The 18,266-nt window shown below is 36.1% G+C and overlaps 1 long non-coding RNA gene across 2 annotated transcripts; it reads left to right on the top strand.

Moving 5' to 3' along the window:
* The first annotated feature begins 436 nt into the window (after positions 1-436).
* LOC149773024 (uncharacterized) lies at positions 437-18,256 on the top strand. Of its 2 annotated transcripts, XR_016417501.1 has the most exons (4): positions 437-11,956; positions 12,774-12,934; positions 13,196-14,293; positions 14,984-18,256. It is a non-coding gene; the product is annotated as an uncharacterized LOC149773024 (long non-coding RNA). The 2 variants fall into 2 exon arrangements; XR_016417500.1 differs by having other exon boundaries at positions 12,774-14,293.
* Positions 18,257-18,266: the final 10 nt, after the last annotated feature.

Here is an 18,266-nt window from a genome sequence, read left to right as displayed (position 1 = left end):
CAATGGCACATATGTATGTATAATGTTTTCAATTTATAGTATTTGGAAACACTTCATCCAAAAGCTAAATGATGAAAGAATCCGCCAAGTCAAGTAATATAAATATCAGGACATAACAAACATTAACTCATTAAATAACTGCATCAACTTATTCCCCTGAGCAAAGTAGAATATTTCAAATATTTTGTCCAACGCACCTGCATTATCATCTGTCTTCCGCCCTGCCACAAGTGAAATAGACCCACCAGCGATTGTTAGCTCCTCTGTAAAGGAAATCACAATCAATTCCTGGTTATGAATTTCCTTTTTCTTTTGCAAAGTTTAACGGCGACGTCCATATAAATCTTCATCAAAGAAGTCAAACTTGGTCGCTATCACAGACAGCAGCCCAAGGAGACGTATTATTTTTCTTTTAAGTGACACCAATAGTGACTATAATAAACTCGAAATGTACAATATATCTTGTATACACGTTTAAACATTGCTTACCTGTTCTTATATTCTTGTCATTTTTGCCAAAACAGCTTCATTTACTCGCCTTTCGCACATATTCGAATGATCAAAAATGGTGCTTTGTCTATCTCACTTCGGTTAACTTTTTTGATATTCTCTACGCACTAGTAGGAAAACAACTACATTTTCATAAATCACTTGTGTTTTTCTTATCAATAAACCCTGCTATCCAGAAACTTGTAGTTTCTTAATATGGTAATTATTGTTTAATTAGTATTAATCTGATGAGGATTGATTGATTGACTGGTTGACTACTTTTACGGGACACCAGCACATTAAGGCTATTTAGCGCCATAAAAAGGTTATTCGTATAATTATTTACAGTTGATAAAAGGTTTATTATCGAACAGCGATAATAAAATCAAACAGTTAAAAGCAAAACGATGAGATCGTGAGGGTAATGTATAAAACTCCCCGATCAACGGGAAATGTAATGGTGAGTATCAATTGTTACTAGTATATTACTTAAAATAAGTAACAGAAAATATTGAAGAGAACAAGCTTTACAAAATTCGACAAATAATTGATTTCCCTAGAATACAAAGCAAAAATGAGAAAAAAGAATTGCGAATTAAATCCAAACATAATCCAAGACACAAGTCCTAGCAGTAAAACGTCCTGAAGACGATGACGTGTCTGTTATAGTCTACGAAGTATTGATGCGTCAACAGTTTATTTTTAAATCACTGAAATATTATTCCAGGTTTGAATTCAATATAAATTCCAATGAATGTCTTTATCCAAGAATTGTATCAGAAGACTTTGTATTTCCAGAGAAAATAATCACTTGAATTTAATAATTTGAAGAAAATAAAATTCAGCCCGAACTGGTTACAACATAATACTACTTAAAGTGCCAGATGTTAAAGCACGACTGGTTACATCCTCACAGTCACAAGGTAATATAGATCTCTGCTTGACCTCAGGTCACATTAACATTTTCTAAAAGCGACCATTACCTAATGGAAAATAACCTTCTAGAATGATCTAATGAGCCTTGTTTACTTACAAAACAATAGCCTATAAAATTCACATGGGAATCTCCAGAGCCGGGGATCAGTGAGTCCTGTGTATGTCATATGCATGGTGCTATAGTTATTGTAGTTATATTCACTGTGTATGTGTAACGACTGAATTAAAAAAGGATCGAATTATGCTAATAATTTTCTTTATTTATTCAAAGACCTATCTAAAAAAATTAAAAATAAATTTTGCTAGGGGCCCATGATGTGGAGCTGACATATAGCAATGTCGCAGTCTCTCTAATGGGCGAGGCCATGCTTCCACCCCAGAGGTCGATCCCTTCGTCCCCATGCAACTTATCCCTATCTAAACATTCTGTGATGATATGATAGACAAAAAAGAAAACTGAAACTAAAAATAAATACAAGAGGGAAATAAAATGAAAGCTGTTATGTTGTACAAGTGCGTGCTCTGTATGACGAATTTGCTTCCTCGCAGGTGTTAGTAAAGTGTTTGTGTACCTCGTTGCAGTTATTCTTGTTTGTTCCCGATCTTTCAGGGAGATCAGGTTGGTCTGTACTACATCGCGTTAGACACGTAGCATTAGCATCACACCATCATGTGCTCCATAATCATTTAGGCTCAACTCCCTGTCCCACATGGTTGCACTTGTTTGTCCCAATATGGCTATAGCTATGTTAGTTTCTGCGAGGTCGCATGACAATAGATTGTTTTTGTTAAAGTATGCATGGATGGCCTCCTTTCTCTGTACAAAGAAGGAGGGGAGTCAGGCCAGGGAAGCCAGGTCAGCCCCTCTCGGGAGCCAGCCTTACTGAATTGATATACCTATATTACTCCCTCTCCCCCATTCGAAACAGGCAAAGGATACCGTCCGGTAGCATTCAAATGTTGGTCCATTATTCCTACGCCACAGGTTTATATTATGCAATGGCTTTTCGATTTCATAACAAAAATGAGTATTGCTAGTGGGCATCCCTGTCTTACTGATCTCCCAACTGGAAATTACTGGACTTATGCTCCGTTTATAGATGAATTTCCGATACTAGTTTTAGCTGACCAAACCTATCATATAGCCGCATTCGGTACAGTCTTGCGCAATTAACGTAGGGGTAACTCAGTGACCTACATGGCTTACATGAATATAGAATTTGTCATTTTAGATCGTCAAAGATAGTACTAAACAGAAATATGCCAGCCCATTGTAGCTGTGTTAATTGTAATATCCGACAACAAAAGGGACGCGACATAAAAAAAAGTCAGGATTCCAAAGGGTAAATTGTTGAGGAATAAGTCTGTTGCTGCCATCTGCAGAGAAAACTGGACGCCTACCGAACACACGAGGATTAGCAGTAAACATTTTATAAAGGGTAATATATTTGTGAAAAATTTGCATAGAAATGAATGTGTATATGTGTAAACATCGCGTGTCTCTATCAGGTATTTTTTTTCTTCGTTTCCATCTTTAAAAGACCAGTTTAATCATTGTGCTTAAGGCGTGAGTAGGAGTGGCTGTTTTCAGGAATTATGCGTTTCCTCACTCCAGATTATATCGGCAATCAATACAATCTGGAGTGAGGAAACGCATAATTAATTTAAAAGAAAACAAAATTCATAAAACGTAAACATGCATTTAGAATTCATCAATTTATTTTGTCTATATTGTAGCAACATTTTCTTCTTTCTCTTTCTTATGCACAGGTGGTCCATTTAGAGATCATGGCTTTGTGCCACAAATATCCAGCTACACATCTGTGTGCAAATGTAAAGACCACATACTCCATGCCAAAATTGAGCGGCTTGGACGCATGGTTGAAAGGGACGATATTTTAAAAACGCGCTTGCTGCTCATGCTCTGCTGTGTCTACATAGTGATGATGTTGATGACGATAGTTTGCCTGGTACAAGGACTCAGAAAGGAGGAAGTTGTTTGATTCACCAATGTGGATATTGCTGTTTTACTTATGCAAAGGATATTTGCAACGAAAATAAATTTTAAAGCCCAGCTCGAGGGACTTAAGGAAGAGAAAGGTGTGCTTTTAAAGGAATTGGCATCAAGGTTACAATAAGTCAATGAGGTAAAATGTAAAATGAAAACCGGTTGAACTATTAAAGAAAATAGATGCAGAAGAAAAAAGTGAAGAACAAATCAATAGCATTTGAATATATGCAAGATTCTGGCAAGAAAATACCATTCTATACAGGGATTCCAAACTGACACCTTTGTTGCTTTATGTGATGAAACTTATATTCATGCCAAGAGGCACAAAACAAAACTAAAGCACAAGAACGAACCAATAATGCCATTATTAAGTTGTTTTGAAACATGGCAATGGAGCATTTAGTATATTAATTTGATACCAGTGTGTCTCAGATAACAAAGATGTTTCACGCCGGTTTAAGGCATTGTGCATTGCTGTTGTGGACTGATCAAGTGACCAGAAAGCGATGAAATGGAACTCCCTGAAGTATTTCAAAATGACCAACTTAAAAACGGTTCATTGGCAGGCCCAGTGGATGTATTATGGGCCTTTTTCAAAGCTTTCGTTAGTTCCAATAATGAATACGGTTGATTGTAACATTATGAGTTGTTTGATGTATTTTTGTTCTTTATGAGTTTTTAATCTTTGGAAGGCTTCTGAATAATTAGACGATGAGGAATCTTTAGAGAACTATCTGCAATTATAGTTGCGATGTCATGTTTCGAGTTGAAATTGTTATTGCTTTTAAATTTAAGATGTCAGAAACAATTCTAGTTTCCCTTTCCATTTATTGTGGATTGTGTCCCATACTTTCTTTATAAGGGAGCAAGAGTTTAAAGCAGAAAGGTATTATTTTCCATGATGCTCTTTAATTTTCTTTGATGCATCGGCGAGCTTTAGCCCGGAGAGTACGGTACCTATTTAAAGTGTCGGGCTTCAAACGATCATTATATTTTCTCAGAGCTTTTCGGCGTTGTCTAATGGCTTCTATATATTTTTTTAGTGAATCATGGTTCTTGGGTTTTTTAATGTTCGGTGAGGACTTATGAATGGATTCTTCTGCAATCTCGATTAAAATAGATGTAAAATGTTAAATAGGATCATTAACGTTTAAAACGGTATCCCTATAAGCCTAGTGTGACAAAGGGTTTCAAACTGGCCCAGTCAGACTTCTTTAAATTCCGTTGTGGAATAGCTTCATAAATTGTACAGTTAAAAGTCTTAAGAGAGCTTGGAAAGTGGTCACTGCTGGGAAGGTCAACAGCGACCTTCCAATCATAGACAAGAAGAAGCTAAGGAGAACATATTGTCAAATCAATACACTCGGATGTACCCGTTCCTGGATGAAAATAGATCGGAGTTTTGGTGATATAAAGACGCCAATCGTGCCTAGGAATGAAGTCTTCTACTTTTTGGTCTCTATCACCTGTTTGATTTGATCCCAATAAAATGTATTAAAAACCCCGAGTAGAACAAACGGCGCATGAAGCTGTTGAACAATGGCGTCTAATTCGTTTCGCAGTAGGTACGTGTTTGGTGGTATATAAACCAAAAAAAGGTAATCACTCGATGTAGAGTGACGCTTACAACAATCGCTTGCAAATTTGTGTTTGAAGGGATAACACTATGAGGGGCCCCATTGTTCACAACAAAAGAAACTCCACCTGAGGCCATGTCAATATATTTAGAGTAGATGTTTACAAAAGGAGTTGCTTTGAAGTGTGATGTTGTCCCCTATCTTTCAATAATGTTTCCTGCAATCATAGTACTGCACGATTATGTTCTTTTAAAATCATAGTCCAAAAGAAACGAAGGAGAACAAATTGTCAAATCGATACACGTGTTTGTACCCCTTCCTGGGTGTACGTATGCGTTTTTTGTGTTATATAGACAACAATCGTGCCTAGAAATGATTGTTTTAACTTGGAGGCTTCTGTCACTTATGTCATTTGATCCCCATAAAATGTTCTGGGTATTAAAATCCCAGAGTAAAACAAATGGCACGGGAAGCTGTTGAACAAGACTGTCTTATTTGTTTGGTACTAGGTTGGTGTTTGGTGGTATATGAATAGAGCAAAAGGTAATCACTCATTGTAGAGTGACACTTACAGTAATGGCTTGCAAATTTGTATTTAAGGGGCTGACGTTGTGGGGAGCAATATTGTTCATAACAACAGAAACTCCTGAGGCCAAGTCACCATTTTTAAGGTAGTTGTTAAAAAGGGAGTAGGATTTAAGTGTGATGTTTTCCGTGTCTTTCAAGAATGTTTTCTGCAGGCATAGCACTGCATGATCGTGTTCTTTTGAAAGCAGAAAAATAGCATTATAGTTAGTTGGTTGTAAGTCTTCGACAGTTCCATTGTATGATAGTGTTCTTAATTGTAAATGTAAGGTCAGGATGGTGCAATTAGGTTAGACCTTTCGCGAGGGGAATCTATGAGCCTATTTATCTGGAGGAAGGATGGGGTTGACATTTTTGCTCATGGAGCAGTTTCTTCTGCATCCATGTTCACGATGTGGCCAAACTGATTGTACAGCTTGATGGGTTCATCGGACCCCTTTCGTGTCTATTTGTTTGTGATCTTTCTTTACTGCCTGGTGACTTTGGTGGCGGAGTGTTGTTGAATGTTGTTTGAGTATAAATTGTGTTTATCTGAGCTGTATAAATGTGGTGTGTTGGAGCTTGATGGTGGAACAGGTCGGTTAGTCTGTTTTTGTGCGTCCTTGGTTGTTTTTCACAACTGTTGAAGAGGCTGGGCCAGGAAGGGATCTTCTAGCTTGTACATGCTTTCTGGCCTGGGATGTTGGAAGTGTATTTTACCCCCTGTGTTTTCTTCTCTTGTTTCCAGGTTTGATAATCTTTGGAATTTGCGTTACGCTCTTTTCCACAGTTAACGCAATGCGGAGTTGCTCTGCACACGGATTCCCGATGAGACTGGTCTGCACACTGGCCACATATTTGGCTTTTTGAGCATAGGTCTTCCTTGTGATTGTAATGATGTTGATGTCTTGCAAATCGTTGGAATATCGTGAAATGTATTAAAAAATTTTATAATATATTCTCAGCATGCGCTTTGCGATCACATTCTACAAGGAAACCACCTGATTATATATTTTTTACACTCTTGGGATTGCCGACTAGTCCAGGTATAGTCTTTCCAAATATAAATGGTGATAGTGCGGCAAGTGGTTGGCTTTCATCTTTGGATTAGATGACTATGAAGCGTGGGAAAGATTAAACGCCACATGGTTCATCATTAGAGTCTGATATGGTTATGGTTCTCTTGAGATAATTTATTTTTGTTTTGATTTAAATTGTGTTGCTTTTTGGGTATTTCATCATCTGTGCTCGCCCAGCCGATATGGACTCTAACAAGATGACACTTTTAAGTGCCAGAGATACACATGTGGTATATTCAGTAGGCAACATCACCTCTCGATTCATCCCTTAAGACCAGCTCAGTAAACAAAATTACCTTCCAATCGACCCGTTAAGCTACTGCCATCTAGGAAGTTTTTCTGAGAGTAGGAGAAAGGACAAAATAAAAGGGTAGACTGAAGGGCAACACTGGTATCAAGAAAGATTCAAGGAAAGAGATAGAGAAGGTGAGCGAGTGAACAAAGACCTCGTAGGTCTCGGCGTGACCAACCGAATTTTTGAGACCTGATCAATCCCGACCACCCGTCTAGAAGAAGCAGAGGCCAAATCCGTGTATTGCATTGGAAACCCTCTGCTCAACTACCAGGATCCTTTCCTCCCTGACACGAACAACAACCCACGGCAAACAGGTTTCCTTTACTTAGTCGCCTCTTACGACACGTATCGAGGACATGTCGGGCGAATTCTACAGCCCGGAACCGCAGTGAATGTCAGACTTTTAGATAAATCTGGGCTGAAGGAGAAGCTACTTCGTAGTGACACTCTCCATGCTGACAGTGGGTTCAGAATGGAGAAGAATTTTCTTTCAGAGGAGCAAATTTGATGGTGCCAGCTTGCACCAAAAGCTAAACAACTATCGGCAAAAGAGGTGGATTGTCTACATTTATGTCACGTTCCAGGATACATGTTGAACGTGTTATAAGTCCGATCAAGGATTTCGAACTTTTGCAAGAAACACTTCCACTGACACTAACCAAAATACCTTGCTGTAATGCAGAAACAACGTGTTTTGAAATTCTCATGGTAATCAGTGGCATCGTCAACATGCATGACCGCTTGTTGTAAATAGTTTGTCTACTGTACATAATAATTACCATGGTTTCTTTGTTATCTACAATTTGATAGTTTTCATTGTATTTTATATGACACCATATATTTGTGTTTCCAGTATTTTTCTTTTGTATACAATTAACCTGTGAAGAATACTTGTTTTAACTTTTATTTTGCAAAGAAAACTAACACAGTTGTAACATTTTGTATTTTTTATTGAACATGCTCTTATGTGATTTTGTGTTTCAACTAGTCCATCAACAGTCATATGCATTTACTTTGATCACTTCATTAAAAGATGGTGCAATAGATTAACATTTAGTTTCGCTCAGATGTTTATTTATGTACATACTTATTTTCTTCAAATTGCATACCGTGAACATAAGACAAATATCCATTATGAACAACAGTGCTGTAATATAACAACTTATAGGTGTAAAATAAGTATGTCACATTGAACATTAAAAATAAACAGATTCCAGTCAGTTATTTCTTTTTCCTTTGGATAAGTTAGAATCTTTACATTTTAAACAAAACCCATTTTCGTTTAGGTAGGACAGCTCTCGTTATCACATGCTATCATGTCATCATGTTTCCCATCAAAACCACAAAACAGTAAACGTTTTTCATATCAATTTCAATTCTGTCTTGAGTATTTGAGTCAGAAGTTCAGGAAAAACAATGCTGAGGAAATGTTGTCGAAAATCTTTCTCGATTTTGAGGAAAACATTCAGGATCAGCTCAACATGCAATTCACGGGTTGTCCAACACACAAAGTCACAATCGTCCAATTTAGTATAAGCCATTTGCCCATGGAACTGAGTCTAATATTTGTGTGAGCATTTCAGTGATTGGGGGCACACGTTTGTACATTTACAACGTTTTGTCAAGGAATATGATACGTCCTCAACACAACACTAATCAATCTCTCTCTGTGAGAGGGGGCACTTTACTTCAGTCGCTCTTTTACCGCAACAGTCACATGTAATAAAGGCATCAGGGATGCAGCGAGGAGTGGATAATCCTTATGTATAATTAGTCAACTGGATATCTGTACTTCTTGATAAAGTTTTCATGTTTAAATCATCACGTTGTTTCTATAAATGGTGAAGAAATCTCAAACCTTGATGTCTTTGTCAGAATCTTTATTCACTAACATACTCTTTTAATGACAATCACTTAAAAGTTGCCCTACGCTGATTGCGCATGCGTCAAAAATTGACATGGAAAACCCCAGATTCGACTTCCGGAAAAAGGTCTGTATTGCTTTTTAAATAATATTTATGTTCATTGATTTCAACCGTCTGCAGAAGTTGTGCCCAAACCTACATGTGTTCAAGATAGTTTAATGAAGCCATTAATCAGGCCCCCTTTTACCCATTGCTGGTTATTAAATCAATAATGGCACTTTCTTTAAGAGTATTATTTAATATATTTCTAACCCCCTCACCGCAACTTTGATGTTAACGAGTGATCCTATACTTGTTTTAAATCTATTTGTAATAACCTTACTTAGAATGTTGTAATCAGTTAATTAATAATTAGGAGGGTGATAGGACGCCAGTTCTTAATACCTTCACACTCTCCTTTTCCCTTACAAAATGATAATTCCTTCTCTTATAGATTTCGACATTTCACCCTTAAATATAATATTAAAATGAAGTACAAGAAAGTAAACTAGTTTATTTTGAAACTTATTTAAACTTTAGTGGTTATGCAATCTGACCCAGGGGATTTCTCTATAGATAAGCAATTCACGAATTTCATAAATGGGCATATAAAAGTCGATAATCAAAAAGCTGATTTTCCACTGCTCCGGTGGCCTAGTGGTAAGAGCGTCCGCCTCAGATGCGGAAGGTTGTGGGTTCGATATCCGGCCGCTTGTACCAAAGACATAAAATTAATAATAACAAAAACTCTTTTGTTTGTATGTCTCTGTCAAACAAAACTAAAGAGTGATCGTATGGCGAGTATTTTCCAGAACAAAACATTGACATTATATTCCCTTCTTTAGATTTGTTGAACAACTTTACGTTGTCTTTATTTTAATCTTGCAGGTATGTTTGACATTCAGAATCAGTTTATTGGAATACCGTAGAAAAGACACACATGCATATTGTGCAGCATACAAAAGGCGTACACAAAGCAGGAAGACAATAAATATGGAGGATAAAGAAAGAAGAATTTTGCACAAACTTGTTCTTGATCTCTACCATCAATTATAAATGTCAAACACAATAAAAATTAAATATGCATAACGGTCAGCAATCAATTCATTTTTTACTGACAACAAACTAGTGTTACATGTACTTTTAAATCTAAAGTCTGATATAATTTTAGGTTTTTCTTTCTATAAATGTTTGCGGTTTTTACTTCTGTTTAGTGTCAGCTATGCTTATCATTTGTAAACTCGTACAAACTAAGACCCTATAATGTCTCAGTTTATGTGCTACATTTGTATTTCAACTATGGTTTGTTCTGCGTACCACTTAACACAAACTGTTTAGGACACATATTTTCATCAATGAAGTTGACACAGTGGTTGTATGATGAAGGACAGCAATTATAAAACTATGTTGTTTTCTTTCGTGTGCTTGTTTGGCATTCCTTATATACAGTAAGATACGCACATTTTATGTATTCTTATTGTATCACAAGAAGTGTTTCCTTGTACTCATTATTTTATGTTTTTCTTGTATTTGCCTTTGTATATTTGTATTCAAATAGCCGTAATAAATTTATTTTCTGACAGTCTAAGACTTTTTTGAAAATGTCTCGGTGCTTGATAAGAATATTCCCTCATGTTCTGAACACTGTATGTTGGATATCAAAACAATCATCATAAAACATTTGATGAGAATATCGGACAGTCATGGGTTTTCCATTTTTTTTTTGTTGTGTAATGACTGAAGTGTTGATAGCGAATGGGAGATGATAGTGTTTAAAATATGCTTGATTTCAGTATATTGCAGGGCAAGATATATTGCTTGACCCAATTCACCATCAAGCAAAACAACACACTCTGGAAGAATTTAGGACATACACATGGGCAAAGTGCAAGCATTTTGGCTGAAGAAAATGAGCCACATCTGTCACATCGTAAAGAAATACTATTTGTCCAATATCTCCCTCAAGTTAACATCAGCCTTTTGAACCCTCAATTCCAAATAGAAAACATGGCAAAAACATACCAAATGCCACACCTACCTTTGGCATTAGAATATCATCCAGCCTTGACAATAAACAATTGACCTTTTAAAAATCCAAAACACGTCCGTATCTGAAACACATCCATGTCTACATAAACAACCCAAAAGAAATTTAAGTTGCACCACGGAAACTAATCTGAGACGAATCCTTCCATTTCTCATAACTCGTATAAGGAACTACACCAGAGAATGCGGAAAAGGTTGTTGCGGTTTTCAGTAGTAGAAATAACACTAAAAACTTGCACTTGCCAGATGGAGCATTGATATTGTCAACCGAAATCAGGACAATATACCTGAAATATATCGAAAATAAGCATATTGAATCTCTATCGTCTCCGATTCACTATCGGTATGCTATACTTTAGACAATGGGAAGTTGGAAAACCCTTTACGGACCAATATTTTATCAAAGATGCCGGGCTGTGTACCTCTCTCAATATAGTATTCTAGTGCACTCGTACGACTTAGCTTTATTTGATAAATTCAACTGTCTATGATTGATTTTGTAAAGGTATTTTGTCAAATACCTCATCAATAATCAAAATAATGAACACAAAACATTTATTTTTTTATCGCTGGAGGCACCACGCTTCTAGCCGATTCCGCACTTCACAACTCTGAAGTGACGTGCTTTTTACTTTAATTGTAGTTGCGTTGAATAGTTGGAGCCGTGTGAAACAAAATGGTAAAAAGGTGTATTGCAAAGGTTGTAGCAATAGAACAAGAGAAGAATAAGACTGCACTAATTTCCTACCAATCATGTTACAAGGAAACAATGGATTACGAAGGACAAGAAATGACAGGACTGAGCCGACCAATGAGAAGTCAGATAATAATCCAGTTGTCTGTAGTGACCATTTCAGAAACGATGACTTTGATACAACCTATAAAAGTAAACAGTCAAATGGTATTAAGACCATCAGACGACTGCCGCCAAATGCATTTCCTAGGTTTCTTGCCCGATGACTCCGTGCACACCGGATCAGAACAAGAGAAGGGTTACGACAGGCATAACAGCATGTAGACCTAGAGAAGCTTTTCAGAAGCGATGGTTGGCAAAGGTAAATAGTTTATAGATTTGTTTTAAAGCTATACTTAGTTTATCCCCATAGGGGTGCAAGACTGAGAGTAAAAAATCTCCTTGGTGTCAAAACTGGAGCTCAGACTGAGTATATAAAAAAAACTTTGGTATTAAAACTGGGGGTCAAATTAAAATTCTTGGTGTCTCTGAAGCGCAAATGAGGGTAAAGGGAGGCATTGTATAATATTGGTTGTCATCCACTACCTTTGTACCCCAAAAATACCAAGCAAAGAAGGATGAATGCGAGAGGGTTGTTTTAATGGGAGGATGTTTGCAAATCATAATAGTTCCACCACTACCCGCATAAATGAATCCTGCTTTATCATGCCTTTAAGTCTGGCTTTGCCCACCCTCCCTTATTATTGTTTGACCTTTACCCCAGAAAAATGAATGTAGATACCTATGCTTGTTTCCTGTCTGTTCTATTTTCACCAATAATAATAATAACTATGACACAAATAAAGGTTTCTGCTCATGCTGAAATTAGGTGAATAGTTTATTGTTTTAAATTGTAAAGGCTAACTACCCGATAGTATTTATGCACTGGGAGTAAATTACTTTCCTTGTCTAGATATACACCGTTTCGTTAATGGATGCTGGTCTATATCAGATTCAAACCCACAACCCATTATTTGTGAATCTGATTTGTAATATTTGTTCATTGTGTAAAGAATGGTATTGTTATTCACAATGTTTACAGAATCATAGAAAGGGATCTTTCGTTTAAAATACCGTTTAATGTTGTTTGTGTAAGGATTTTAGCTTATAAAGGTGCTCTGTTTATACATTTTTATTAGGTATTGAAAGAGAATATTGTGAACCATCACCCAGAAGATAATGCACTATAGAGAACCCAAGAGACACCAATCAAAACAGTTAACAGATTATTGTGTGGCATATCCTGCTGTGCATTTCTTTGTCATCGAGTACTTTCCAAGTGTTCCCGAAGATTGTATTGGTATGGTTTTTCCTAAGGTGTCATACCTGATATTAGCATACAAGTAAATATATGAAGACGAAAACTTAGTTATTGCAGAAAACTGCAATATATTGGTAATATGTCAAACTTTATGATCAGCAATAGGTTGCAAAAGTAATGAAAGAGGTTTGATGCATTTGTCAATATTGTTCGAAAATACCCAAGACTGAATGTGTGACTCATATCTAATGCAAAGACACGCACTAGAAAAACATATTTCAAGTTATGCTTTTATTACAGGGACTAGACACACCATCATGCAGTATTGCTGTTCAATGTCAGACTGACATGATACTTAAGAGATCAAAGAGAGTTCAAGTATTAGTGAGAATAAATCGAATTGACTTTGGTAATTATTGTACATATATAACTATTTCAATGAATAAATTAACAACTCACCTCCAGATATTTCAATTCGTCCAATATAGTACTTCTTTCATTGATGCTATGCACGTTTAATGCCGCACTTCACTGATGTAAAGTGACTAAATATTATGTTAACCTCACCATTAAAAATGAACAAGCGGACGAACCGTAAAACGTTTTATTAACTAAGTTCAGTATCAGCATGTAAGCGTTTGACCCAGTAGACGAAACACTTGTCGTCCTTTTATTACTGAGCAATAATTTGCCTTTATTGATAAACGTGTTCATGTGAATTACTTATCAGTGTAAAAACCATAATGATCAGTATACACGTGTCTCTGATTGCACTTATTTTGCAGGTTGCGAGGTAAATGTCCAGCAAGTAAGCGAAGGAGCAAAGGATTTAAGTTTTAGAGATCCCAACTGATAGTGAAGTGGAGGACACAACAGATAGCTTTGATGAACCTGATAATGGCATTGTTACAGATGTTTATGAAATTGATAATGAGTGTTCTGTAATAAGGGATTCGGATGATTCAAGTTACAAACCAATTGCGAGCGACCCGATAGATTCCAGCTGCGAGTCAAATACCTCTCAAAAAGTTAATGTAAAATTCACAACTCCAGCACGTATAAAATGACTTCTGATTTCATAATGCTTTACTATTCTTAATAGTGTTATTAATGGCCTATATAATTCAGAAAGTTTATCCATATACATATTGAACAGGTTATTGTTATGATATAAATTATTCCTAAATACAAAATTTATTATATGTTTCAACAAAGGATTTAATGCTAGAGTTCTAAAAGCGTGTCCCCATTCCATTTTAACTTTCCAGTTGAGAATAACCATCCACCATACTTCTGACTGTGAGAAAGGTGTATGTGCTTGAGGAACAGCAGTTGTGATAATTCCAGACTTGTCGCTACTGCCTTGGACCAGCCTAGTAATAGTGACCCACACATATGGTACTTTAATAAGTTATACAGGAGTCACACACTTTGACAAATCATGGACTTGTAACAGCCATCATTACCTTAGAGACATACCAGCTGGTAACAATATCTTGTCAGAAGCCATCATATTTGCAACTGCAACTCAATCAAAAAATCTTCGGTTGATGCACCACATATGCATAAGTGTTACACTTTTCCACATTTTTATGACCAGTGAGTGTTTCTCACACTTGCTATAGGTATAGAGAGAGCACGAAGGTACATAAGGATCGAGACTTTGGAAATTACATTGTGTTCAGCAGCCAATTGATATCGCTGGGGGTGGTAAATGTGATAGTCCAGTCCACAGTGCAAAGTATGGAGCCAATAATGTGATTGCGGTTAATTTGCATCATGTTCTGGATATTGAGCTGATACAGTTTAGTTTTGTGCTTCTTTACCATTTGGAAATTCAGATATTTATATACCAGAATATTCTGAAAAATCCTTCCATTTTGCTACAGTGCAAAGTTGTTTCTTGTACATTTAAGCATTCATACATGTCACTCGTGCAACAAAATGAGCATACTTTTTTAATGTTACTTCTGCAAACGTCCATAATACAAATTTTGGTAAATACATTTTAGCTATGCCTAAGTGATATTCCTAGAAATAAAAGTAATGTTACTTTTGCTCAACATAATATGTTTTTCTCTTTTTCAGAGCAATGAAGTGAAGAGCAGTTATTACATGGAGAAAGAAATTGTTTTACAGCCTTAACACGTATGGGGAACAAATCACATAAGTGACAGGCCAAAAGGTAGAAGTCCTTATTGCTAGACACGACTTCTGTCTATGCAACACACCAAATCTCCGACGTACTTACGCCAATGAACGGGTACATAACGTGTATCGATTTGACAATTTGTTCTTCTTCGCTGCTTTTGGACTGTGATTGGAAGGTCGCTGATGACCTTCACAGTAGTGTTCACGTTCCAGTCTCCCTTGAAAATATTAACTCTGCAGTTGATGACGCCATTCCACAAAGGAATATTAAAAGCCGACTGGGCCAAGTTTGAAACATTCTTTAAAACTAGGCTGAATGGGGATACCTTTTGCAACGTTAATGACCCTATTCTGCACTTTACTTCTATTTTAATCGAGATTGCAGAAGAATCCATTATTAAGTCCATGCCGAACTGTAAAAGAACCCATAATACATGGTCACTAAAGAATGTAAATAGGCCAGTAGACAGCGCCGAGAAGCACTGAAAAAATGCAGCAATCGACTGACGCCCGAACATGTAAGTAAGTACCGTATTCTCCAGGTCCAAGTTCGCCGCACCATCAAAGAAAGCAAACGAACATCATGTAAGAAATATTTTTCTTCCTTAAGCTCTAGTTCCTCCATTAAGAAAGTTTGGGACACTCTCCGCAAAATAAACGGAAATAGAAAACACAATTCTTTCTGACGTCTGAAATTGAACAATAAAAATTTTAGTTCAGAACGTAACATAGCAAATATTCTTGCTGATATTTCTCGAAAAAATTACTCATCATCTAATTATTCAGAAGCCTTCGGATGATTAAAAGAATTATAAAGAAAACTCACGTTTAAAATTCACATTCAACAACTCGGAAAGTTATAACCAACTGTTCTCACTACTGGAGATTATGGGGGCTTTAAAAACGGCCCATGATATATCATAAACGTCTCATTTATTCTGGAGTTCCGGAAAGAAATAAACATGTATTCTAAGATATAACGTTTATGCTATCACTTTGAGTATTTACATGTAATGTAAATAACGTCGTTCATACTCAATACCTTTTCATTTTAGTCTTCAATAACACACCATTTATATTTCCCTTTGATCGGAAAGCTTTATAAATTACCCTTGCCATCTTATCGTTTTGCGTTTAACTCTTTGATATTTCTATCGCTGTTCGATAAGAAAAACCTTTAATATATTTTAAATAATCCTACATATAGCCTTTAGTATGGCGCTAAATAGCCTAACCGTACTGATGTGCCGTAAAAAATACGACCAATCAATCAATCCCTCCCCTCAAGTACAAACACATAAGGGAGCAAATAAATATTTTGAATCTTTTTATTTACAGGTGTGAAGGAGAAGCTAGAACACATAACCAGAGAAAGGGAATATGAGGATATGGAGAAACTAATTCATAGCATTTCGAATAAAAAATACTGGTTCGCAGCTTCAACCGAACGAGGAGATAGGTAACTAAGTGTTTTCAAGTGGCAGTCTGCAGCTAGCCATATCCAAAACAGGCATACACATGAAAATAGTAAGTTTCCGTTCTTTCTGCATTGTTGCTTACCTGAGGACAATGCATGTTACAAATGGTTAAAATCTGGTATGAATTACATTTCATTTTGAACTGGATAATCTTCAAGACCTTTGCAATACTATATTTGGATTGTAATTTCAAATTTCCTGTTTTACTTTTTTAAAAAGACCTTTATTATTAGCTTTCTTTATTTGGGGAAGCTGGTTTTGTTCCTATAAATAACAAATAAGAAGAATTAGCGTCTGTTTTGTTATGATTTTTCAGACTACAAACTTATTAATCTCTCTTCAGGTAGAAAGACTTGTGTGATGATTGAAAAGATGTACTGCGTAAGAAGCTAGCAAAAGACATCCAAATATTGTCACTCTTTCACATGATTTTACATTTAGAAGCAGTGTTATTAACCATTTTGTACCAAAAAGAGTGGCCTTTTCCACATTGTAGAATAAGGAACGGGTAAATAATGTGCTAGGTATGAAACTTCATTAAAACTGATGCATTCAAGCATAAACATTTGTGCATATTATCGTTGTTTTTCATACTTTATCGCTCTTTAATAATAAAACTTTTTTGACTATTCTTTTCTCTCAGGTAATTTTTTTGTGACGCTATACAGCCTTACAGTGCTGGTGCGCCAGAAAATCCACAATCATCCAATTAATTTGATCCTCTCGCATGGTATATACTGATTTTCATTCAGGTCGAGGTTTACGCTTAGCAAGAAGAGGATCTGTTAGGCAGGGCTTCTTGCCACCAGAAGTACGACATTTCCGACTCAAGTATTATAAAACACATGCTAATTAATATGCTGATCTTGGTTAATGTTCTAACCACTGACGAAGCCCAATGCTTGAATTGTCATCAAACTTGGTAAATAACATCAATATTGTCATGATGTCTGGTTGTGATCAAACAAAAAAATAGTAATGAGATGATCTTGCATCTAATCGACTAAGCATGTCAGCACACGAATGACTTGATTTCTACACCGAGTTTGATCACAATTGTTGAATCAGCATCTATTATAATGATGTTCGCTGACACTGAGTATGAGTAAGATTGATGATTTCAACCATGTTATATATTAAGTGAGATGCGCACATAGTAAAAAGGTGATATTTGATATGATCGGTTGAACGTGTAACTTCTCTAAAGGTTATATTTCTCCTTCGACGTCAACAAGGCTTTCCAAATTTGGTTTCGTATCACATTAAACGTTTTGTATAGTCAAACCCTTGACTGAGTTCAATTTTGAGATAGATTTACGTATAATAAATATGTCATTATCTTTGAAAATATGTTTGTAATGGATAAAATGGATAAAATAAAGGTTGAAAGATAAATTACATAGTTCTTGCATCCCTAAATGAGCCTGCGTAGTGACATGGTTTGCTATTCAGCTAGTCTATTCTAAACTCCTTTATATCATCGACGTCTCCTGAAATTGCTTTTCTTCTTTTTTCTTCATGACATATAACTGCATATGATCATTTAATCTTAAAATATAAGGACTTTATACATAACTCTGCTAACAAAATTTCATTTCAATCACTTTGCCAAAGTCTCTTTCGTCAGGTATCAGTCATTGTCACATATTGACATAAGATGAAGGGGGTATATATGCCGTAGAATTCCTAAAATCAAGTTCCTTATAGTTCCTGCTTAGAATAGTATCTTCCATTAGACATCT

This window comes from Sinohyriopsis cumingii, unplaced genomic scaffold, assembly GCF_028554795.1.
Source record: "Sinohyriopsis cumingii isolate HCF-2022 unplaced genomic scaffold, ASM2855479v2 utg000913l, whole genome shotgun sequence".
Taxonomy (NCBI): domain Eukaryota; kingdom Metazoa; phylum Mollusca; class Bivalvia; order Unionida; family Unionidae; genus Sinohyriopsis; species Sinohyriopsis cumingii.
This window is presented reverse-complemented; position numbering and strand designations above follow the sequence as displayed.